This window comes from Urocampus carinirostris, chromosome 7 (assembly GCF_059441175.1).
Source record: "Urocampus carinirostris isolate Australia breed hairy pipefish chromosome 7, RoL_Ucar_1.0, whole genome shotgun sequence".
Classification (NCBI taxonomy): domain Eukaryota; kingdom Metazoa; phylum Chordata; class Actinopteri; order Syngnathiformes; family Syngnathidae; genus Urocampus; species Urocampus carinirostris.
Window position 1 is genome coordinate 4194662 of NC_142355.1, and position 26297 is coordinate 4220958.

A 26297-nucleotide genomic window follows, 5' to 3' on the forward strand; every position below is an offset into this window, starting at 1 on the left:
GAACGCTCAGACCCGTGGAAAATTACAGGGAACATAGCTAGCAACCGTGGTGATCACTTCAAGGCTCATTCCACCAGCTTCATTCTGCAATCAACTCATTACTAACGCTTTCTGGCATGAGCTGCTGCTCTCTAAGCTCAGTCATTTATGCTATTACGTTGAGGTTGGCAGCTTTTACTCATGGCGCCATGGTGAGGATAAGCTACCCACAGAGAATATCCGTTGCTTGTTCGATTTTAGTTCTCTGGTACAGTAAAGGTGACACATTGGGATATAGGGTGTTGAACCGCCATGGATGCTGTCAGCGAGAGGTATGGATTTCAGACAAGTCGATACTCAACTTTGTGTCAAAGGCAAATGACAAATTACTGACATCAATGTGAAGCGACAGAACGTAGTTGTGTCATTTTGTACTGAATAATGGCCTGATTTTTTGAATTCCAGCGGCACACTAGACAAGGTCTCACGGCACACTGGTTGAAAAACACCTTCCACTATTCTTGTTCATTGATCAACTAAAAATGAATGTGCATATCAAGTGGAAAGGCCTGTAGCCATCCATGAGAATTAACCAGAATCAACCATTCTTCATTAACAACGAACTACAATCAAAAAACAAGTGCTATGGACAGCTAGCATACCATTCATCAATGATATCTTGTTGCAGAAAATATCAAAACTTGAAAAAACAGCAGCAAAGCAGAAGGCTTTAAAATATTCGCCATCAGTAAATGGTTTTCCGTGCTTTGCTATGCAGTGAGCAATTTGATAGCTTGTGTTTTTAGCAGTGACAAAGGTCTTCAGGGTCTGTTTCTTTGCCGTACCTGGACATTGCGCGTTTCAATGTCCCCGCCATGTCAGACTCATCCTTGAATTCATGTTCATGTTTCGTCTCGTAAGGACGTTTAACACTTGTTGTGCGAGGTACAACGCTCTCGAGGCATAATGCACAAAACAGCATGGTCATTGTATGCACCAAGCCTCATTCAACTGTCCACGCTGGCTGGAAAGAACGAGAGGTTTTCGCTCGAGGAGCCGTCATGATTCGTTCATTTATCGCGCGCGTGTGTTTCGTTGGCTGGGTTAAAACACGGATCTCTCCTCTGCGAGGCGCCGCGCAAACACACGCTCAAACAAGAAGCAGAAGAAGAGGGGCGCTAACGTAAAGCCTCTAAATAACACAGCGGGGCAACTGAAAAAGTCTAAATTTCAGGTAAAAATGCGCATTTTTAATATATAATCAGTATTATTTTCTTAAAATGCGCATTTTAAGAAAACAGTAATCATTATTTTGCCGTGCGCTCGCGTGCCACTGGTTAACCCCTCACGTGCCACTGCTGGCACGTGTGTCATAGGTTGCCGATCCCTGGTTCATAGGGTGTATTGGTGGGTCCTGAAGTCAGACCAGTTGAGAACCAGTGATTTATATCACGAGTGCTGTGGTAGCTGTGGTGCTCTCACCGCTGGGACCCGGGATCAATTCCCCTTGCATCTAATGTTTTGGGGTTATATTTTTCGACTTAACGATCATCTCACAATGTCACATGTTAATATACACCATAAAACCTCGTTTCCAAAAACCATGGTGCATCCCTAGGTTCCCGCCGATAAAATGGAATATAAAACAAACAAAAAACATTTCCAGACATGAATAATCGAACAGAAGTTTAAAAGAAAAAATGACTAAAGTGGCCTCAATTATCAAAGCTTGCTTTGTCACGCCCAAAGGGCACACAGTTTCATTTTTTATGAGATGCTGGTGGAAAACAACCGAGAGGGCTTTATGAACATCTTTGCGGAGGACAGATAGTCATTAAAGTCTTTATGGAGATGTTGTGTTATCCACCAAAAGACAAGCTCAAGTGTAGCAGCTCCTGTCAGCGCATATTATCGAACAAGTAGTAATATATGCTCTTGTCGCGTTTCATTTCATCAAAACTAAACATGTCACTGTTGGGAAAGAGCTCAGTATGTTTGTGCGACTTAAATGCATATAACAAACGGATAAACATTAATTGGTGAACGAAGATTACCGTAAATTCCGGACTATAAGCCGCTACTTTTTTCCCAAAACTTTCAACCCTGCCGTTTATTCAGTGATGCGGCCAATTTATGTAATTTTTCTAACGGACGCCAGCGGCGTTCGAGTACAAAAGGTAAGATTTAGACCGGTGGAATATATGCGCCGAGGTAGACTGCAACTTCTTGGCTAGTGCATGAATTAAATTAGCGTAAACATACCCTCATCACGCAAAATGCAAAAAGAAAGGCACATTAAAAATTCCACCGTCACCAACGGGTTCCGAAAAGCCGGTCTGCTGCGTGACGGGGAGGACGGCACAGAATCAGGAGTGGATGGGAGCGTGGGACGACGTCTATATAACAAAGTTTCTTTCCGACACTGAGGAAGACGACTTTGGCTTCAGTTCTAAGGAGGAAGATGAGGACGGTTTACCGTGATTTTTACAAGTACGGTATGTTTTTTTAACAGACCCGTTTACTGTGTTGCGATTGCGTGTTGCTAGCGTGTTGCTACCATTAACTGCCCTGTCGCAGGCACCGTTTGGGATGAAAGTTATATTATTATTATTAAAGCTTTGAAAACTCTCTCGGTGTACCGTCTTTCTTTGTAAATATGTGTAACCATGTATAATATGTATTTGCAACTGTATATTTTTGTGATCTATTTATTTTAGAGACTTATTCTGATATGTTTTGCACGGGCGAATAAAAAAAAAGGGGCGAAACAAACGGGGGCTGACGGGAAGTGGAGTAAAGGTGAGACGTGTTTATGGACGTGGCAGGCAATAGTGGATATATATTTTTCCCACCCTTACCTTTGGAAATATACACTTTTTTCCTTGGATTACTTTCAACGGGACCCAGACTCTGCAGGTCTGCATCAAACCTTAAGTACCGGTATCATTTTCCGTTCATTTTGCCGGCTGTAACTTTTGGACTGTGTACTTTAATGAAGGACATTTGGTTTCAATCGCGGGACTTAAAGTCGGTTTGGGTTAATTTTGTGTTTGTGTTACATTTTTTAATGTGGGCCCATGCGGCTTATATACTGGTGCGGCTTGTGTACGTACAAAATCGTTTTTTCTCTTAAAATGTGGTGGGTGCGGCTTATAATCAGGTGCGCTCTATAGTCCGGAATTTATGGTAATTACACTTGTCTGACTAGATAAGGTTTACATCAGGCATGTCAAACATACAGCCCACAGACCGGATTCAATCCGCCATACATTTCTGAGTATGTCAAAAAAAAGTGAGTCCCTTCGTCCTTTCTATCAAAAGTTGTGATTTATATAAATGCAAACCAAATGCTCTCTCCGGTTGCTAGATGGAAGTCCTTAGTTTGAATAGTGTGCTGAGTTGGTTCAGGTGAAAAACTGCATTCACTTCCTTAGCTGTTAAAATAAACCAGGAAACACATTCAATGTGAAACTCAAAAATCTTTTGTGAATAAATGGGTTTAGAATATATCCCTTGTCTTCCTTTATTTATAATATGTTTACAGTATATGATAAAGCCTGGGTCAGGAACCTTTTTGACCCAAAGAGCCATAAAAGCAAAAAAAAATGCTTTAAAAAGAAATCGAAAGAGCCACATCATATATTTTCAGACAAAACTGAAAAAAGACAAACACTCTCTAGACAAAAGCTAATTCTTCAGCACATTTTATTTCTTTGTGTGTCATTTGATGATTTCAGATCAGATTCAGATTCAGATTCAGATTTACTTTATTGTCATTCGTGTACACGTGTATACAGAACGAAATGTCGATACATCTGACCCGCACAGGTTCTTTGAACGTCAGCCGGGATAGATAAGATTAACCATGTCTTCGTCAGAATTTTAGCGCAGCAGTTCGTCATCTCGCGGTTCGATGCCACTTCCAGTTGATAAATGGTCCAGTTTATTGTCCAGAGAGCGAACGTTGGAGAGCCAAATGGATGTTAGAGGGGTTAGCCTTTAGCCTAGCTGTTAGCCCGGCCCGCTTCCTCGTCACGCCGCTGTCTTGCCACTCTGCTTCGCTGCTTTGTAGGCCGCTGGGTCTTGTTGACATAGCAGTCCGTGGCTAATAAACACTCCCGAGTGGTCGTAGCACCGAGCGCTTGATGTCGAGTGGTCGTAGCACTGAGCGCTTGATGTCCTCGTTCGGCGGTCACGCCGCTGTCTTGCCACTCTGCTTTGCTGCTTTGTAGGCCGCTGGGTCTTGTTGACATAGCAGTCCGTGGCTAATAAACACCGAGCGCTTGATGTCTGGATGATCGCATATCCAGCAAAAAAAAACTGCGATCGTATCTTAATCTGCAGTTCGAGCCGACTTTGTGCGCCATCAAAACTGAGTCGAAGACTGGATCTTATGGCCGACGTGTAAAAAAACCGTTGCAAGCCGATGCAGCCGCAGCCGAACAGGGCGCCGCCATAATCAAATGTATGAAATGATAATAATGCCAAATCCTGTGTCCAAAATCGATGTAAATATAAATCTATTATAAAGATTACACTAATAGCGAAGGTAATCAAATTCATTTGCATTTTACTAATGTATTTTAAAAATAACAAAAAGAAAAGATTCAGTTCACAAACTTCAATTGGGTCCAAAATAATGTATACTTCGGTTCAGGGGGGATTTTTTTTTTTTTTTTTTTTTTTTTTTAAATTACAGTAATTTTTTATTACAGATATTGCAGGTATTGCAGATTTTTACCAATATGCATTTAGTTTGGTAACCCTTTATAACCAGGGTTGGGTAGGGTGACTTTAACTTGATTACTTTCAATTACTTTTGGATTACTCCAATACCAAATATACTAATAAAAGACAAAAGAAACTAAATATGAATAAAATGATGACTCACAACACGTGGTAAGCTTTCTCTCCTGGCTTTGATCTCTTTAACATAAAATGCGACAGAAACAAAATGAAAATAAATCCAAACATAATTTTTGCCATTCCATGTGTTACTCCCTAAGCCTGCACAAAATTTAGTAATTTAGTTTATTTTGTCTATTATTAGCATGTTTGGTATTGGAGTAATCCAAAAGTAATTGAAAGTAATCCAGTTAAAGTAACCCTACCCAACCCTGTTTATAAACAACTTGCAGTAATACTAAAAAGTGAAAGGAGTAGAAAAATAACCAGGGTGGGGACAACCAAATGATAAAAATCTCCAATCAGACCTTCAAAATATATTGGTTCAATATAATACAACCTAGCATTTGGTTAATTGTATTCCTGAATAAAAGCGCACGTAAAAAAAAAAGATGAACACTGCATTCTGTGCCTCTGGTTCACATTATTCTTGTTCTTTTACAGCTCCGGCAGCTCACTCTGGGATTTCCTGTGGTGAGGGAAATCAGGCCTGATAAGGCGAAAGCAGGAGTGGGCATTTTAGACCCCGCGGGCCTCGTATGTCTCATTAATCAAGCGCACCAAGCAAAAATAGTTAAAATATATGATAGTATACAGCAGGGGTCCGGAACCATTTTTGGCCAAAGAGCTATAAAAGCAAAAAACTTTTTGGGAGGTGTGAGAGAGAGCAAAACCATAATAGTTTAAGAAAAAAAAAACACAATTGCCAAATCCGCTCTCTAGACAAAGGTAATTCTTCAGAAGGCTGGCCTCCTTCAACATCTGCAAAAATATTCTATGAGACTGTTGTGGCAAGCGCCCTCTTCTATGCGGCAGCGTGTTGGGGAGGCAGCGTCAAGAAGAAGGATGCCTCTCGTCTCAATAAACTGGCGAGGAAAGCGAGCTCTGTTGTGGGCACAGAGCTGGACAGCCTGACAACAGTAGCTGAGAGACGGGCACTAGAAAAGCTGCGGTCAATCATGGACATCTCATCACATCCACTACATAGCATTATATCCAGACAGAGGAGCAGCTTCAGCGACAGACTGCTGTCACAGTCTTGTACCACGGACAGACTGAGGAGATATTTTCTTCCTCATGCCATGAGGCTCTTTAACTCCACCCGGCAGAGTAAAGGCCCACATTAAACCACACCCCCTACATTGCATATTACCGTACTTTTATTGCAGTGTGTATTTGATGTAGCACTATTTAAATACTCTATACAACACGCTACAGTGGTTATTAGCACGTCACATTGGGTATAGATTGTATTCCTTTTGCTTTATTATTGTATTGTTCTCAGCGAAGGGATGCTGCTGGAAATGTGAATTTCCCTGCGGGGATGAATAAAGTATCTATCTACCCCTCTTGAGGGATATGACCAAGGTAGATGGATAGAATAGAATAGGGGTTTATTTATGCATTTGGTTTTAGACAATTTTCGCTTATCACCCGAAAGGTTCCTGGTTAGAGAACCGGGATGAAACATATGTTGTTCTGAAGAGGGATGGGTGGGAAAAGGCTGTACCTGCCCAAGACACACAAAATGAAATGGTGCTCCTACAACTCTAGTGGTTAAGGGGTCCAACCAACCAACCAACCAACCAACCAACCAACCAACCAACCAACCAACCCACCCAGAGTATGTTCAATAAACAGGGTTTGTACACTTTTTTCAAGGCCAAATTCAAGCACTTTTAAATCACTTTCATAGCCAATTTTTCCAGTACCTTCTAATGGAGAAATCCAGCGCTGAACAAAAAAAACGTCTTTTTTTGTTGTTGATTTTGATGACTAAAATCAAGTCAGTATTTTGCTGATAGCACATACATTGTGCTATTTTGAGCTATTCCTATCTATGATCTACGACCGGGGTCAGGAACCTTTTTGACCCGAAGAGCCATAAAAACAAAAAATGTTTTGAAAAGAAATTGAGAGAGCCCCATCATATATTTTCAGACAAAATTGAAAAAACTGCCAAACACGCTCTCTAGACAAAAGCTAATTCTTCAGCACATTTTATTTCACTGTGTGTCATTTGATGATTTCATCAAATGTATGAAATGATAATAATGCCAAATCCTGTGTCCCAAATCAATGTCAATATGCCATTTACAATTTGTCTTCCACCTTCAGTTAAGAGTGTTGAGGCAATTTTTTCCATGAAATTTGTCCTTAATAACATTTTCAAAACATCGTGCATGCAAAGTTCTTTTGTAAAAATGTCACAAATTACTGCAAACGATAAGCATATCGTCATAATCACTTTCGGTGTAGACTGCACTGAGCGAGAGAGAGAGACTGTTAGTTAGCATGTGCAGGGATCCGCCTACCTGTACTCCTCACCCAAAGTTGTTTGCCAGCGTTTTTATTTAGCAGTTGAAATGGTTTCTTATCATACTTCTGCGTAAGTTGCGTCGGCTTTATATGGACCAAAATCGGGATGAAATTACTTGACTTTGGAACGCCACAGATATATTCAATAGTTAAATTTTATTTCGGAGCCATACGTACTCATGAAAAGACTCCCGAGCCATAGGTTCCCTACCCCTGATCTACGACCTTTTTTGTCAATAGGTTGCAATGAACTGACATGAATTCTGCCGTTCTGCTTTAACAATGCATACGCAGCTAGGCTACACTTGTATACAAACACGGAAAAGACTCTAAAGGTATTGGGTAATAATTGAGTTAAATAGGGAAGAGAAAAGAAATTACTGCATGTATAAAAATCGGGAAAATATTACCAAATTTGGTCTCATTTTAATAATATTGATGTCACGATTACTGATGCGAGGCACCTGACACTGATTGGCTGCTTGTCTCTTTTCAAACCCCCTTCTTCCTGTCACCCGTGGTCAGTCCGTCTGCGAACCTCAGCTCACGCTAGGCAAGAATTCCGACCCTGACTCTTTCCTGCCCTGATTCCTGTTTGATTCCTGTTGGAACTTACAACATACCATTTAAGACGTCTATGGTGGCAAGGCTTTGATGCTAGGTCCTTAGCTTGGTATTGATGCTAAGTCCTTAGCTTGGCCTTTTGTGTACTTTCTATGAAGTCACTATCTTTGATTTTTGCATTTCGGAGATGGAATATGAGCTTGCTCTGTCCACTCCACGCATCGGCCCGGTATTGCAGTACCTCCGGGAACGGTGCATTCGCAATGATCGCAGCAAGGCTTTAGGGCTAGGACCTTAGCTTGGCCTTTTGGCTGAGAGTAAGTGTCCCGGCTCCTAGGCTTTGTAGCGTATTATGAACTGACCGATAACGGATAATGGATAATGAATAACGAAGATAGATCAATAACCCTTAAAAATCCCAAAACCCCTCCTTCAGTATGGGAAAGAGACTTTGTCATATAGACGTCGTCCCACGCTCCCTTATTCAAAAACACGCAAGCAACACGCTCGCAAAGTAAAGTTTACGTGCAGTAGCTGTTATATTCTTTATCGGACTGCTCGATTGCGTTTAGCCTGAAAGTTGCGTCATGTGCCTTTCTTTTTGCAATTTGCATGATGAGGATATGTCTACGCTAATTTAATTTGTGCACAAGCCAAGAAGTTGCAGTCTTCCTCGGCGCATATATTCCACCGGTCTAAATCGTACCTTTTGTACTCGAGCGCCGCTGTCGGCCGTTAGAGAAATTACATAAATTGGCCGCATCACTGTATAAGCCGCAGGGTTGAAAGTTTGGGGAAAAAGTAGCGGCTTATAGTCTGAAATTAACGGTAGATTTGAACAAGTGAATAGATGGACAGCGTTTGATCTTGTCTTGCAAACCGTTCCAAAGCTTGACTCCACACACATACTTTTCCTGGTGGTTCTCACCTTTGGGATCATGAATTCACTACAGCCGCTTAAGTTCTAATTTCCTTCTTTTCGAATGAATAATTTACAGATGTTTTCTAGCACTATGTTTTTTGTTGACCTTAAATAGCAGTTGTGCAGTGAAAAATTTTACTAAATCATCTAATTTTAATAGTTTGGCCTGCAGGAATAAAATATTAGTATGATCTTGATATCCTACCCTATGTAAAGTTCTAAATGCACGTTTTTGGAGGATAAAAAGGGGCTGTAGTGAACTTTTGTAAAGTTGACCAATAAAATGGATTCTTTTCATTAGCCGTACCGCTTATCCTCATTAGGGTTGCGGGGGGCTGGAGCCCATCCCAGCCATCTTCGGGCAGTGGGCAGGGGACACCCTGAACTGGTTGCCAGCCAATCGCAGGGCACACGGGGACAGACAACTCACTCGCGCATTCACACCTAGGGACAATTTGGCCAATTCACCTGAAATGCATGTTTTTGGAATGTGGGAGGGAACCGCAGTGCCCGGAGGAAACCCACGCAAGCACGGGGAGAACATACAAACTCCGCACAGGAAGTCTGGAGCTGGATTTGAACCCACGCAAGAGGTTCCCATGACATGAACTGTGCCGCACAAGCGCTAACCACTGCGCCGCCGTGCTGCCCCTTTTCTGATATATCGCTCATTAGTTGAAATAATTGTAACACATACAAAAACACCAGATCTTTGTCATTAGAGGGAACGGGATATTGTCTTCGCTTTGAAGGTCTCAACCATCAAGATTGTAAGCTTGGCAATATCCTGACTCCACTGCACAAGATAAGCTATCCCAAAACCCGAATCAAACTGGTTTCCTATTATATTTCATTGAAAACGCAAACTGTGGTTTAAAGGGCAATGTGCTTTATAAAGTTGAAGCATTCTACATTACAGATCCACCGCGTTTTTTGGTGTCACCTAGCAGGGGCCTAATTTATAGATGGCCTGCAATGTTCCTTTTTTTCCTGGTATGTTTTGTCGCATAATATTAATTTTGGGGGGCTTATTGAGTCGGTTGCACGATACACAACTGTATTTAATCACATTTTTTTAGTGGAAGTACAATGTTGGCAACAAGATTGACTTGGTATAATTGGAAATTATTTGAATGCAACACAAACTTCTTCTTCTTTTTCCCTGTTTTTTTAAAATATTTTTTTAATTCCTTTAAAAAAAATCTCATTGTGTTTACTTTTTCCGAGCTGTTACTTTTTTCTTTTTCTTCTCTATTTACTTTTTTCCTACATTTCTTTCTTTTCTTTTTTTCTGGCTTTTTTAAAAATTTTCCTTCTTTTTTTCTCCTCCTTCTGTTTCTTTTTTTTTCTCAGCTTTTCACTACTTTTTCATTTTGGTATTTTTTTTCTTTTTTGTTCTATTCCCCCTTCCTTTAAGTCATTTTGTGCATAGTTTTACATAATATTCGGTCATGTTGGGATTAAAGAAGCAAAAACAGCCTGAAGAGCCGTTTAGGACCCGAAAGAGCCGATTCCTTTTAGTGAGCCGAGCCGAAGAAGCCGGTTCTCGACAAACTCTACTGACTTTACTTTTCAACTTCGTTCGACATTGACTTCAAAATACCGCATTTAGAAAACATCGTCAGGGGAACCCGTGTATTTTTACCTTCATGCACTGTAACTTTGACTTAATTCGCTTCTTAATTAGCAATTTCGAGCCCTGATTTTTGTGCGCTGGCTAGATTTTCTTGTGCGCCGAGAATGTGCGACCAGTGCGCAATTGCGCGCGCAGCTTAGAGGGAACATTGGTGGTAAGCTTTCTCTCCTGGCTTTGATCTCTTTGTTCTCCGGCAAAACTAACATCAAATGCCACAGAAACAAAATGAAAAGAAATCCAAACAGCTTGCCAACATCATTTTTCCGTTACTCCCCAAGCCTGCACAAAATTGAGTCATTTTATTCCTATTTACTTTCTTTTGTCTTTTATTAGCATATTTTGTATTGGAGTAATCCAAAAGTAATTGAAAGTAATCCAGTTAAAGTAACCCTACCCAACCCTGACGACCACAGAGCTAACTAGGGAGGGTTGCCAACACAGTTTGCAAATGCCAGAAAAGTCGAACATTGTTGTTCATTAGTGTAATGTTAAAATGAGCTGAGGCATGAAAGCGCGCAATAAAAACAGCACAAATGTGACTCATAATCACTCAACAGAGATACAGTGTGAAATCATTGTTCCAAAGCAAATGAGCTTTATGCGGCCATAGGTAATAACTGGACCGTAGAGCAGTCGACCCGAACTGCTGTGCTTAGTAATAATAATAATAATAATAATAATTTCCTTGTATGGTCATTCTGTGTAACAATGTACACAGAACGAAATGTCGATTGCACCTGACCCGTTGTAGCGAGCCGATGCAGCCGCAGCCAACAGAGGGCGCCGCCGACCACACTTTTTAAGTCTTAGGAATGACTCGGCCGGGGCGCGAACCACCGACCTCCCAGTCTCAAAGCGGGCGCCTTACCATCTAGGCTACTGAGCTGGTATAGTACTTCCCCCAATTGAGCTGAATAATCTTATTTGTTGGGTATTGATAATAAAACCAAAGTAATATTCTTTGGTAATCGCAATCAAGATTTAGAAGTAAAAATGGATGGTGCTGCAATAGACATTGTATCAGAAATGAAGTTTTTAGGGGTCATAATAGACAATAAATTAATTTGGAAAATACAAATCAGACACGGCAGCACGGCGGCGCAGTGGTTAGCGCTTGTGCGGTACAGTTCATGTCATGGGAACCTGTCGTGGGTTCAAATCCTGCTCCAGACTTCCTGTGCGGAGTTTGTATGTTCTCCCCATGCTTTCGTGGGTTTCTGTTGCGTGGGCACTCCAGTTTCCTCCCACGTTCCAAAAAACATACATTTCAGGTGAATTGGAAGGTCCAAATTGTCCCTAGGTGTGACTGAGCGAGTTGTCTGTCCCTGTGTGCCCTGCGATTGGCTGGCAACCAGTTCAGGGTGTCCCCTGCCCACTGCCCGGAGATGGCTGGGATGGGCTCCAGCCCTTCCGCGACCCTAATGAGGATAAGCGGTACGGCTAATGAGATGAGATGAGATGAGATGAGACATCAGACACATACAAACTAAAGTATCTAAAAACATTTCAATCATCAATGAAGCCAAATTCCTTTTAAACTATAATGCATTGTATTTATTATATTGTTCTCTAGTTCTTCCATACTTGACATATTGTGCAGAAGTCTGGGGCAATCATTTCAAAAGTTCACTACAGACCCTTTTTATCCTCCAAAAACGTGCAGTTAGAACCATACACAGGGTAGGATATCGGGATCGTACTAATATTTTATTCCTGCAGTCCAAATGATTAAAATTAGATGATTTAGTCAAATTGTCATGTCCTGCACGGTTGTCATGGCGCCCAGCTGGCCCGCCCCTTGACACTGGCTGACCTGCATTTACTGATTACTCCTATGGCTCCTATTCAACGCGCCTTTTGGAACTGCCCTTTGCCAGATCGTTGTTTACCCTTGTTGAAAACTTGTTGATACCTGTTTATTCTTGTTTTGCTTGATGGACTTTGTTGTAACATTCTGAGAGATTCCTGCAAGTTCTGTTTAATCCCGTTAAATGCCTAGTCTGTAGTTTTGCCTGCATTTGAGCCGGCTTTGTTTTGTTTTTGGTCCGTTTGTGTGTTGGACAACTTTTTTTTCTCAATTAAAATGACAGATCGTCTACGCAAATGAGTTCCAACTTCCTGGTTCCCGACCCGCTTCGTGACAAAAGATTTTCACTGCACAACTGCTATTTAGGGTCAGCAAAAACATAGTGCCGGAAAACATCCGTAAATGATTCATTCGGAAAGAGGGAAATTATAACTTAAGGGGCTGTAGTGAATTCATAATCCCAAAGGTGAGAACCACCAGGAAAAGTATGTGTGTGTCTGTGTGTGGAGTCAAACTTTGGTATGGTCTGCAAGACGAGATCGAACGCTGTCCAACTATTCACTTGTTCAAATTTAAATACAAAAAAACATTTCTGGCGGAATACAGAGATGAAAAAAATCGGGTATGAGTGATACGAGAGATTGGGAATAGTTAACGTTGTGTTATTGTTGCTATTCTTATATCAAAACTGTTATTATTAATAATGTTATGTTATTACATTTGTTGCTATATCGTTGGTACATTTGGCGGGGAAAATAATATAAACGTTAGCTTCTTACTACCCCTTTCGAACATATTATGTAACGTTATTTTGTTGTTGAATTATTGTTTTTGTTTTTTGTTTTTTATTTTGATGTTCGAATAAAGTTTTCATTCATTCAAGTTTTCATTGATCTTGATTCCCTGTGATTAATTCCTATATCGACTTATTTTCATAAAAAAGCACACATTATATACCATAGCCATATCCCCCTAGTGCAGGGGTGTCAAACAGGCGGCCCGTGGGCCGGATAAGGCCCGCTAAGGGAGTGAATCCGGCCCGCGAGACAACGCTGAGGGAAGCGCAAGAGAAAAACGAGCTGCAGGTTGAAATATGTCCACTTGATGTTGCCAAAGCCAGGTGCCTCTCACAAAGACGCTGTAGTTGTATTTCTTTCTTTCTCTCTCTCGTCCTCCCCTTTTCTCTCACTTTCTGTCTCTCTTTTTCACTCTTTCTGTCTCTCTTTTTATATTTATTTGTTCCTCTTTGTCTCTTTCTCTCTCTATGTCTTTTTACCTTCTTTTGCTTTCTCTTCCTTTTTTCCTTTTCTGTCTCTTTTCTCCGTTTCTCTCCCTTGCTTTCCCCTTCTCTCTTTCATCTTTTCTCTCCTCTTTCTCGCTTTCAATTTCTCTTTGGGTTTCTTTCTTTCTCTCTCTTTTTCCCCCTCTCTCCCTATTTCTCTTGTTATCTCTTTTTTTCTCACTTTGTCCGCTGTCTTTCTCCCTCCCTTTCTCTCTCTCTTTCTTTCCCATTTCTCTCTTTCCTTGTCCCATACTCTCTCAATTTCTCTCCCTCTCTTTCGCTTATTTCTTTCTCTTTTTCTTTCTCCTCAATCAACTAGTCCGGCCCCCGAGAAAATATATGTTCTATCGTTAAAATGTGTTTGACACCCCTGCCCTAGTGGGAGGTGGCTAGAGTCATTTCTGACTCTTTTTGGGAGATTGATTCAGAGGAGAGGATTCCCAGCCCCCTCGCTCAACCCAACTGAGGTGTTGGGAGTCATTAGGTGACCAAACCCCCTAATTCCAACCCAAGCAGGAAGTCAACGGGTACCAATGTTTAAGTCTTGGGTATGACTGGGCCGAGGCTTGAACCACGACCTCCCAGTCTCGGGGCGGGCGCCATACCCCCAAAGCCACCGAGCCTTGGGGGTATGGCACACATACAGGAGGAAATAAATCCCAATTTTGGTTTGGGTTATCCTCCTTGGAACAGGATCAGGGAGGAAAGCTCTGCTCTTGGTTTAACTGAAGCGTGTTATCGCAGCGTACATTTGAAAAGGCATTGTTCAAAGTGGTGTGCAATTCACGTTCGCTCCTGTGAGCCTTCTGCATTAATGCACAAGCCGCTAAACACACGAACTCAAATGGCATGCTAAGATACTATGGCAACTCAAAATAAATCTGTTCCATCCATTAGTGTGAATGTTCATTTGTGTCATCAACTCGAGTGCGCCTTTTATAAAGTTCTTGGAGTTCCTGTTGGATAAGTCCTTGAAGATAATGATCTAATAGACAGGTGTCAAACGGGCGGGCCGACCGGCCAGATCAGGCCTGCTAAGGGATTGAATCCGGCCTGCGAGACAACACTCAGAGAAGCGCAAGAGAAAAACAAGCTGCAGGTTGAAATATGTCAACTTGATGTTGCCAAAGCTAGGTGCCCCTCTCTCTCTCTCTATCTCTCTCTCACTCCCACTCTCTGTCTTTTTCACGCTCTGTGTCTTTTTTTCTCTTCCTTTGTTGCTCTTTGTCTCTTTCTCTGTGTGTCTTTTTAACTTAATTTGCTCTAACTTCTTTCTCTCCCACTCTCTGTCTCTTTCTCTGTGTGTCTTTTTAACTTATTTTGCTCTCTCTCTCTCTCTCTCTCCTCTCTCTCTCTCTCTCTCTCTCTCTCTCTCTCTCTCTCTCTCTCTCTCTCTCTCTCTCTCTCTCTCTCTCTCTCTCTCTCTCTCTCTCTCTCTCTCTCTCTCTCTCTCTCTCTCTCTCTCTCTCTCTCTCTCTCTCTCTCTCTCTCTCTCTCTCTCTCTCTCTCTCTCTCTCTCTCTCTCTCTCTCTCTCCTCTCTCTCTCTCTCTCTCTCTCTCTCTCTCTCTGGTGTATTGAATAACAAACGCATCATTAACAATATCCAAAAATAAAAATGGTTCTGGTCAATTTAAAGAATCTGTGACAAACCATGGTGTTCATTCTCCTATTTAGTCATTACATTTGTGCATATGGTAATGATAATGTGTGTATTCTAGCCGTTGGGCTTTATGTCATGAAATTTGAAATGTTAAAAAAAAATTATTTTGGCGCATCGTGTCATGGTTGCCATGGTGCCCAATAGGTCCCCGCCGTGTGGCGCCAGGTTCTGTCAATGTTGCCACGGTGCCCAATTGGCCCCACCCACTGACACCAGCTGCAACGCGTTGACTGATTGCTCACTGGGAGTACTTAAACGCGGTCTTGCGAGTTGCCTGGTGTCAGAGCGTCTGCGAAACTTCTGCTAGAGTCTGTGTGATATGCCAAGTCCTGTAAATTTGCCTGTGTTTGATCCTGTTTTATTTTCGGCCCTATCTGTTTGATTTTGATCACTCTTTTGTTCGGATTTCAATACACTTCCACGACCATCGATCCCCGGATCGATTGTGCGCGCATTCCTCCGCTCCCTAATAAACTGTGAGTACGTTACGCTATTGGGTTCTCATTCCTCTTTCCTGCCCTGGTTCGCGACAGAACGCTCTGACCACAAAATGAACCCAGCGAACACTCACACAAGCGCAGATAGGGGAGAGCTAGAAACTCCCTCCGCCCTGCAGCAGTAGCACCGGACTGAGGGTGAGGTCCGGCGACTTTGACGTCACCGCCCTTCTGCTGCGGTTCCAGCAACGACAACTGCTGCTCGAGCGGAATCTACGGAGCATGCAGCGCCAGCAATTAGTTCAGCTGAATGAGCTCCTGTCGGCAACGGCCCCGCCTCCCGGGGTCTCTTCTCCTGCCACGCTGTCACCTTTCCCGCCCATTTGGTCCACGGACTTGCCATGGGAATTGCTGTGCCTCGAATGGGGTTTCCAGGAAGATTTGGCAGCGAGCTGTCCGAGGTCCCTGTCGGCCTCGATGCCGCGCCTGTCAGCCGACCCTCCGCACCCGTCTGTCAGTCAGACTCCCCTGCTCCCCCAGTCTGAGCTTCTTAGCGACCCACCATGTGGGAAAAGCAACCCGTGGAAGCCATTTTGTCAACAGGGACTTGAAAGCGCTCCTCAACATGATACTAAGTCTGTATTAAGAATGCCCCTAAGGTGTCAGATGTTAAAGATGCTGCGATCATCTTTTCATTTCTCAGCATCTTTCAGCATTGGAGTCACGTTACCCGGCAACGTCTTTGTCTCCTCCATCATCTTCATCACCCCCTCCTCAACTCCAGAGGGAGCCTTCCATGTCAGCAAGGGCTGCTGAGTGTCCAGTGAAAGTCCAGATGTAAAGTGACAAGCAGCCTGTATTTATAGGCTACGTGAGGAAGGGGAACGCATGGCTCACTGTAGAATCTATTTATAGACCTTTTACTGATTCCCCAACGCTCATGCGGGGGGAGATGGTTCGCTAGGGGAATGACATGCGAGGATCCCATAAATCCACAGCCATTGGCTGAGACTCCTCATGTTTATCCTTACCAGGGTTGGGTAGGGTTACTTTAACTGGATTACTTTCAATGACATTCGGATTACTCCAATACCAAATATGCTAATGAAAGACAAAAGAAAATAAATATGAATAAAATGAGGACTCACAACACGTGGTACGCTTTCTCTCCTGGCTTTGATCTCTTTGATCTCCGGCAAAACTAACATACAATGCGACGGAAACAAAATGAAAATAAATCCAAACCGCTTGCCAACATCATTTTTGCTGTTCGATGTGTTCCGTTACTCCCCAAGCCTGCACAAAATGTAGTCATTTTATTTAGTTTATTTTGTCTTTTATTAGCATATTTGGTATTGGAGTAATCCAAAAGTAATTGAAAGTAATCCAGTTAAAGTAACCTTACCCAACCCTGGTGACATGCCCACACTTTCTTGGGTAATTATTGTGTAAATTATAACCTTATCTTCTTTGTTCCTTTATCTTCTTTGTTTTCTTTTATCCTCACTGTTAAATGTGAACCTGGAGTGCCACGCCCAATTTCCTTGTCACAATATTTTCAACCCATTTTGTAACAATGACAATAAAGTTATATTCTATTCTTCTATTCTATCACGGTCCCTGGCAGGGTTGGGTAGGGTTACTTTAACAGGATTACTTTCAATGACTTTTGGATTACTCCAATACCAAATATGCTAATAAAAGACAAAATAAATATGAATAAAATGATGACTCACGACATGTGGTAAGCTTTCTCTCCTGGCTTTGATATCTTTGATCTCCGGCAAAACTGACATAAAATGCGACGGAAACAAAATGAAAATAAATCCAAACAGCTTGCAAACATCATTTTTGACGTTCCATGTATTCCGTTACTCCCCAAGCCTGCACAAAATTGAGTCATTTTATTCATATTTACTTTCTTTTGTCTTTTATTAGCATGTTTGGTATTGGAGTCATCCAAAAGTAATTGAAAGTAATCCAGTTAAAGTAACCCTACCCAACCCTGACCCAGATCGACTCGTCCTTCCATTGAGCCTATTACACCTTTACTACCAACTCTTGTTGGAAAATGTTCCCAGTCAGGCTAATGGATGATTCAGTATTTGTTTCCATATTTCGCAAACACTACAGGAACTACAGCAGGGATTCTCCCTAATGCCTGGTAGGAAAAGATGTCTTTCCCACTAAGTTATCAATGATTGCAGTGTTCATTTTACCTGTGAAAAGTGATGGGTCGCGGGGACTCGCATGCTCCAAAATCTATGGGTCCCAACCAGTGTTCCCTCTAAGCTGCGCGCGTGCGCAATTGCGCATTGCTCCCACTTTCTCTAGCTGGAAAATCTAGCTAGCGCACAAAAATGAGGGCCCGAAATTGCTAATTAAGAAGCGAATTAAGTCAAAGTTACAGTGCATGAAGGTAAAAATACAAGGGTTGCACTGACGTGTCGTAAATGCGGTATTTTGAAGTCGAACGAAGTTGAGTAAAGTTAGTAGAGTATGTCAAGAACCGGCTTCTTCGGCTCGGCTTACTGAAAGGAACCGGCTCTTTCGGGTCTTAAACGGCTCTTCAGGTTGTTTTTGCTTCTTTAATCCCAACATGACTAAATATTAAGTAAAATTATGCACAAAATGACTTAAAGGAAGGGGGGAATAGAACAAAAAAGAAAAAAATACCAAAATGAAAAATTTGTGAAAAGCTGAGAAAAAAAGAAACAAATGGAAGAGAAAAAAGAATTTTTTTTTAAAAGCCAGAAAAAAAGAAAAGAAAGAAATGTGGGGAAAAAATTAAAAGGAGAACAAAAAGAAAAAAGTAACAGCTCAGAAAAAAACACAACGAAATTTTTTTCAAAGGAATTTAAAAAAAAAGTAGAAAAAAAACACAGAAAAAAGAATAAAAAGTTTGTGTTGCATTCAAATAATTTCCAATTATATCAAGTGAATCTTGTTTCCAACATTGTACTTCCACTCAAAAATGTGATTAAGTACAGTTCTGTATCTTATAACCGACTAAATAAGCCCCCAAAAATGTTAATATTATGCAAAAAATATATCAGGAAATAAAAATAAATAGATATCTTGTGAAAGAATTGTAAGAACAAACGACATTTGTAGGTCGTACAACTTTTGCAATAGTACATGAGTCAATTCATTCAAAAGTGAAAAATATATTTGCATTGCCGGAAACTCAGCAAAATGTCACTTGATGTCAAGTTTTGGACATGTTTGATAATCAATTATCTTGCCACACTTGGGATTATGGTTGCTCACTGTTGTTTCAAGCGCTGCTCACCGACTTTGTGCGAACGCTCAGACCCGTGGAAAATTACACTTCGACATGTAACACGGAGGAGCCGGGATTCCAACTGCGATCTCTTGATCCCAAGACGAGCGCTCTACCTCTTACGCAACTGCCGCCAACCAGGTTTAGAAAGTTATCAGGTGGAAACGCAGATTTTCTAAGGGAATCCCTTGCATTGAGTAAAAGTGGTCATATATATTCCGTCCCCAAAAAGGGACAAACCCCAACAATGACTTTGCCTGAATGAGAGACTTTCATTTGCACACACTTCCTCCCACGTCCTTCAGCGACACAGCATGTTATGATGCAGAATGGCGTCTGCTCATCAAGATGACAGACCCACTCTGACAGCGCAGCAGCAAGAGCAGTGCGGACAGGGGGAAATAAAATTTTTCACAATTGCTCTAACGCTATAAAACAGACGCAGGAGACTGCCACAGTGGCACCTTTGCATGTAAGGTGGGCCAAGCGTACACCAGAAACAGCTAGCATTATGTGACCCAGACAAGTTTTGTATTGATTGATTGATTATTGCTCCAGCGAAGGTCGGGGGGGTCCCGTCCCTGTGCGTTGAGCCGACCAGATGAACCAGGTTTTTCCAATGCTGGCGGTCTTGTGCCAGCTGTTCTGCATCCTCTACGGCAACTCCGTGTTGTTGGAGGTCGCCCGCAACGACGTCGAGCCATCGAGTGCGGGGTTTCCCTCGTGGTCGTCTCCATCCTGCGGCCTTTGGGTCAAACTGGAGAATGGCTCGTGTCGGATGGTCTGGTGGTAAACAAAGGACATGGCCAAACCAGCGGGTGCGGCGTTGTGCGACCAAAGAAGATGCTCGGGGCTGGCACGTCCGGGCTCTGAGCTCTTTATTGGAGACTCGCTGGGGCCACCTGATGTTCTCGATGGTTCTGAGAGCCCTGTTATCAAAACCGTCGATTCTTGTGGCCAGGGTATCGTTCAGGGGCCATGTTTCTGAGCCATAAAGCAGGATAGAGAGTACGGCGAGGTTGTAAATGCGGAGCTTCGTCTTGCGTGCGATGGTCTGGTGCCGCCAGAGTGGTTTCCAGAGAGACTGCAGAGCAGATGCTGCCAGGGCTCTTCTGCAGAGAATCTCTGGTTTTAGGCCCCCATTGTCTGTCACCATGGACCCCAAAGTATCGTGTTTTTTACCTCACAGCTCAAGTGATTGAGTAGAGCTGAATAATCATCTGGAATCACTTACCGTATTTTCCGCACTATAAGGCGCACCTAAAAGCCTTTATTTTTTTCAAAAGCTGACCATGCGCCTTATAATACAGTGCGCCTTATATATGGATCAATATTACCATATTTTCCGCACTATAGGGCGCACCGGGTGCTAGGGCGCACCCCCAAAAAATTGTTTTTGGTCCTATATCTCCCATACATAAGGCGCACCGGATTATAAGGCACTACAATGGGAACGTGGACAAAACAGTCAGATCGTTCAGTCCAACTTATTACCCCCTTAACATTCCCAAAGCTTCCAAAGACGCAAATACGTGTCGAGAACACGTGCAGATGCGGTGTCTGTACGATGTCACTCAAATGCATCGTTCCAAATATCATTCGGAAGGTTAAAGTCTTGGGATTCAAATAATGCCAACCATTCCTTAGTTTCTATTTTCTTTTTCGCTCGCAACTTTACTGTGCATATGACAATATACACTTGGAATTGAGTTTAATTTAAAAAAAGACCTATCACAGAAACATCGAGATCACTATGAAACAAGATACAGGGAAAATATATAGCCGGAGTAGCTCACCGAAATCGTTGCGTTCAATAATAATGTGCAACCATGGTCCTCTTATATCCGTGAGTGTAGTAAATCCAGGAGAGTAAAATATTTACAAATACAGAATAGTAAAACATGTTTTCTTTATGCCGTAGACAACCAAACTTGCTATTCACATTCATTTTTTCGGCCAATCGCAGGCTTTGTTTTGCCCCTTTAGCCTATGCGAGCCTGTAAATGATAAAAAGGATCCGCCTCCTTTACCTCCGAATAACTTTAGCCAATAGTGACTGATTCAAATGATGATTGACACATTGGTTAGGAAATGAAACGCCTGTATAAAAATCCCAGCATACACCGCGGACGACTTCGCCTTCAGGGGAAAATCTAGTTGGCGGCTGCTTGCTTTAGTTGCAAGACTTTGCGACTTAATATTGATCCATATATAAGGCGCACTGTATAATAAGGCGCATGGTCAATTTTTGAAAAGAATAAAGGCTTTTAGGTGCGCCTTATAGTGCGCAAAATACGGTAACATGTATATAAAATTTGTACCGTAAATTCCGGACTATAAGCCACTACTTTTTTCCCTAAACGTTCAGCCCTGCGGCTTATTCAGTGAAGCGGCCAATTTATGTAATTTTTCTAACGGCCACCAGCGGCACTGGAGTATAAAAGGTAAGATTAAGACCAGTAGAATATGTGCGCCAAGAAAGACTGCAACCTCTAAGTTTATGCATACATTGTTTAAGTAAAGGTACGTTCCGATAATGAGGAAGACGCCCTTGATGGCAATATCGAGCGTGATCCTACTAGCGTGTTGGTACCTTTCAAAGGCACGGTTTGGGATGAAAGTTATATCATTATTATTAAAGCTTTGAAAACTCTCTCGGTGTACCGTCTTTCTTCGTAAATATGTGTAACCATGTATAATATGTATATGCAACTGTATATTTTTGTAATATATTTATTTTAGAAATTTATTCTGTTATGTGTTCTACGGGCGAATCAAAAAGAAGGGGCGGAGCAAACGCGGGCTGATGGGAAGTGGGGTAAAGCTGAGTTACCGGTAGATCTGTCTGTTGTCGCAGCGGACAATAGTGGATATATATTTTTCCCACCCTTATCTTTGGAAATATACATTTTGTTTCCTTGGATTACTTTCAACGGGACCCGGACTTCAGGTTGGAAGCTAGGAGGCTAGGACCTTGACTCAGCCTCATGGCTCGGAGCAAGTGTCTCGGCCTATTGGCTTTATAGTGTATTATGATTTGACCGATAATGGATCATTGATAAAGAATACAGAACAATAAACCTCTACAAAATCACAATTATGGAACTTACAGCCTGGTCTGGGTTAAACTTGTGATCGGGTCACAAGTTTTAATGTGGGCGCACGCGGCTTATACACAGGTGCGGCTTGTGTAAGTACAAAAGTGGAAAATCACTTAAAAAGTGGTGGGTGCGGCTTATAATCAGGTGCGCTCTATAGTCCGGATTTTACGGTATATTTAAAATATTAGTCCAAGAAAAAACATCTAAAGGACAGTAAAAAAATAAATGACAGGGCATACCCCCACACCAGCCTATTTTGCTCTAGAGCAGGGGTGTCAAACTCATTTTAACTCGGGGGCCACACGATAGAAGAAACATTCTGTCGGGGGCCGGACTAGTAGATTAAAGAGAAAGAAAAAGAGAGATCAAGAAATAAGAGACAGAGGGAGGAAAAAGGAGAGACGGCGGGACAAAGAATGAAAAAGAGAGAGGGAGAGAGCGTGAGAAACAAAAGAAAAAAAATGTGAGAGAGGGGGAAAAGAAAGGGAGAGGAAGAAAGAAATCCAAAGAGAAATAGAAAGACTGAAGGAGAGAAAAGAGAAAAGAAAGCGCAAAGGGTATGAAGAGTGAAAGAGAAAAGAGAGAGAAGGAAAAAAATGAAGATAGAGCAAAAGAGGTTAAAAGACACAGAGAGAGGAAGAGACAAAGAGCAACAAAGGAAGAGAAAAAGAGAGGCACAGAGAGTGAAAGAGACAGAGACAGAGTGGGAGAAAAGGGGTGGAAAAGAAAGATAGAGAGAGATAAATAAATACAAGTACAGTGTCTTTGTTCGAGGCACCTGGCTTTGGCAACATCAAGTGGACATATTTCAACCTGCAGCTTGTTTTTCTCTTGCGCTTCTCTGAGTGTTGTCTCGCGGGCCGGATTCAACCCCTTAGCGGGCCTGATCTGGCCCGCGGGCCGCCTTTTTGACACCTGTGCTCTAGAGAAAGGTTGTATGTCAAAAAGAGTGTAACATTTAACACGTTTAAGAAGCCTATTAAATATTCAGAATGTGAATGAAACTGAGGCACAGGACCCCTGAAAGCTAATCTTGCATTACACTGTATGAGAATTATTATATGATCGGCATTTAATTACCGGGGTGTCAAGTCTGAACTAGGCTATCACACTGAGGGGGAAGTGTTTCCACAGCTAAAACATGGCGTTTTTTAATTGAAAAGTAGTGGAAATTGTATGGTTCAATCAGTCGGTCAAGAAGGCTACACTTGAAATCAGTCTCAATCAATGTTCCCTGTAATTTTCCTTACGGGTCTGAGCGTTCACACAAAGTCGGTGAGCAACGCTTGAAACAACAGTGAGCAACAGCAATCCCAAGTGTGGCAACTAAATCATTATCAATCATGTCCAAAACTCGACATCAAGTGACATTTTGCTAAGTTTCCGGCAATGCAAAATTATTTTTCTCTTTTGAATGATTTGACTCATGTATTATTGCAAAGGTTGTACGGCCTACAAACGTCGCTTGTTCTTACAATTCTTTCACAAGATTTCCATTTCTTTTTATTTCCTGATCTATTTTGTCGCATAATATTAACATTTTTGGAGGCTTATTTAGTCGATTGTAAGATACAGAACTGTACTTAATCACGTTTTTTAGTGGAAGTACAATGTTGGCAACAAGATTGACTTGATATAATTGGAAATTATTTGAATGCAACACAAACTTTTTCTTCTTTTTTCTGTGTTTTTTTTCTACTTTTTTTCAAATTCCTTTATAAAAAATCTCATTGTGTTTATTATTATTCTCAATTTACTTTTTTCCCACATTTCTTCCTTTTTTTCTGGCTTTTTTTCTGAATTTTCCCTTATTTTTTCTCTTTCTTTTGTTTCTTTTTTTCTCAGCTTTTCACTACTTTTTCATTTTGGTATTTTTTTCTTTTTGTTCTATTCCCCCCTTCCTTTAAATCATTTTGTGCATAAGTTTACTTAATATTTGGTCATATAGGGACGAAAGAAGCAAAAACAACCTGAAGAGCCGTTTAGGACCCGAAAAAAGAAGGAAAAAGTCAGAAAAAGCCAGAAAAAAAGAATGAAAGAAACAAAGGAAAAAAAGTAAATAGATAACAAAAAGAAAAAAGTAACAGCTAGGAAAAAATAAACACAACGAGATTTTTTTTAAAGGAATTTAAAAAAAAGTAGAAAAAAACACGGAAAAAAAGAAGAAAAAGTTTGTGTTGCATTCAAATCATTTTCAATTATACCAGGTCAATCTTGTTGCCAACATTGTACTCCCACTAAAAAACTGTGATTAAATACAGTTCTGTATCATGCAACCGACTAAATAAGCCCCCAAAAATGTTAGTATTATGCGACAAAAGATACCAGGAAAAAAAAGAAATGAAAATCTTGTGAAATAATTGTTGTAAAAACAAACGACGTTTGTAGGCCGTGCAACCTTTGCAATAGTACATTAGTCAATTCATTCAAAAGTGAAAAATAATTTTGCATTGCCGGAAACTCAGCAAAATTTAAAAAAGTTTTGGACATGTTTGATAACGACTTAGTTGCCACACTTGGGATTGCCGTTGCTCACTGTTGTTTCAAGCGTTGCTCACCGACTTTCCGTGAATGCTCAGACCCGTGGAAAATTACAGGGAACATTGAACATAAGCCAATTTGATGTAGTGTAGGCACAGTACCATGCCGTAAGACTAATGGAAAAACTGACTCGGAAGAGTACTTAGTACCAGGGCGAGGCAAAGCAAGGAACTATGTAGTGGAAAAGGGGCTTCAGAATTCACTATTCCTTGACATCTTTATAAAAGTAGAATTTCTACTGAGGCTTTCGTATATGATCTTAATAAAAGGTTCAAATGTAACTACCCCTCTTTGTTCATTGAATCATCCAGAACCAGACACTGTACCACTTTAAATTGATTTCCTTTTTAAACAGATGGTAATTCCTCTTAAATGGGCGCACATATATTATAAGGCACAGCGCACACATAAAATGAAAATACAAGAGAGCCTTGAAACTCCATTTCCATGCTTGATGTGATCATTATGCTTGCACACTAGGCACCGCTCTCATTAAAAAATAATAAATAAATAAATAGAGCATCAGACGACAGTTTTAGAATAATTGCGATAGTATTTCACTCTCTGTGTCTCGATTTTTCTCTTCCTTCCATTTCTCTTTCTTTTGTTCCTTTTTCCTTTTCTCTTTCTCTCTAACATCCTACATGCCGACATTTCTTGTGTAGATATTGTGTAAATTAGAACTATAACCAATGTTCTCTGTAATTTTCCACGGGTCTGAGCGTTCACACAAAGTCGGTGAGCAGCGCTTGAAACAACAGTGAGCAACAGCAATCCCAAGTGTGGAAACTAAATCATTATCAAACATGTTTCGGGCAATGCAAAATTATTTTTCTCTTTTGAATGAATTGACTCATGTACTATTGCAAAGGTTGTACGGCCTACAAACGTCATTTGTTTTTTACAACAATTCTTTCACAAGATATCCATTTCTTTTTTTTTTCCTGATATATTTTGTCGCATGATATTAACATTTTGGAAATTATTTGATTGCAACACAAACTTTTCCTTCTTTTTTTCTGTGTTTTTTTTTTTCTTTTTTTCTATTCTTTTTTTTAATTCCTTTAAAAAAATGTCATTGTGTTTATTTTTCCGAGCTGTTACTTTTTTTTTGTTCTCTATTTACTTTTTTCCTACATTTCTTTCTTTTTTTTTTTTTCGGCAGGTCTGTCTCTCTCTCTCTCTCTCTTCTCTCTCTCTCTCTCTCTCTCTCTCTCTCTCTCTCTCTCTCTCTCTCTCTCTCTCTCTCTCTCTCTCTCTCTCTCTCTCTCTCTCTCTCTCTCTCTCTCTCTCTCTCTCTCTCTCTCTCTCTCTCTCTCTCTCTCTCTCTCTCTCTCTCTCTCTCTTTTTCTCTTCCTTTGTTGCTCTTTGTCTCTTTCTCTGTGTGTCTTTTTAACTTATTTTGCTCTAACTTCTTTCTCTCTCACTCTCTCTCTCTCTCTCTCTCTCTCCTCCACCCCTTTTCTCCCACTCTCTGTCTCTTTCACTCTCTGTGTCTTTTTAACTTCATTTGCTCTAACTTCCTTTTTTCCTTTTCTCTTTCTTTCTTCCTACCCTTTGCGCTTTCTTTTCTCTTTTCTGTCTTTCTATTTCTCTTTGGATTTCTTTCTTCTCTCCCTTTCTTTCCTCCTCTCTCATGACTTCTCTTTCTATCCCCTTTGTTTCTCATGCTCCCTCTCTCTCTTTTTCTTTTTCTGTCCCGCCCTCTCTCCTTTTCCCTCCCTCTTTCTCTCATTTCTTTATCTCTCTTTTTCTTTCTCTTTAATCTACTAGTCCGGCCCCCGACAGAATGTTTGTTCTATCGTGTGGCCCCCCGAGTTAAAATGAGTTTGACATCCCTGCTTTACACGAACCATATCG

General features: G+C 41.3%; 1 protein-coding gene and 1 pseudogene across 4 annotated transcripts in view; one reads left to right on the top strand and one right to left on the bottom strand.

Moving 5' to 3' along the window:
• The window catches only part of magi2b (membrane associated guanylate kinase, WW and PDZ domain containing 2b), a 260147-nt gene that overhangs the window by 164866 nt on the left and 68984 nt on the right, over window positions 1-26297 (bottom strand). The gene's annotated exons all lie outside the window — the stretch shown is intronic.
• Window positions 7865-8030, top strand: LOC148362140 (U2 spliceosomal RNA; annotated as a pseudogene).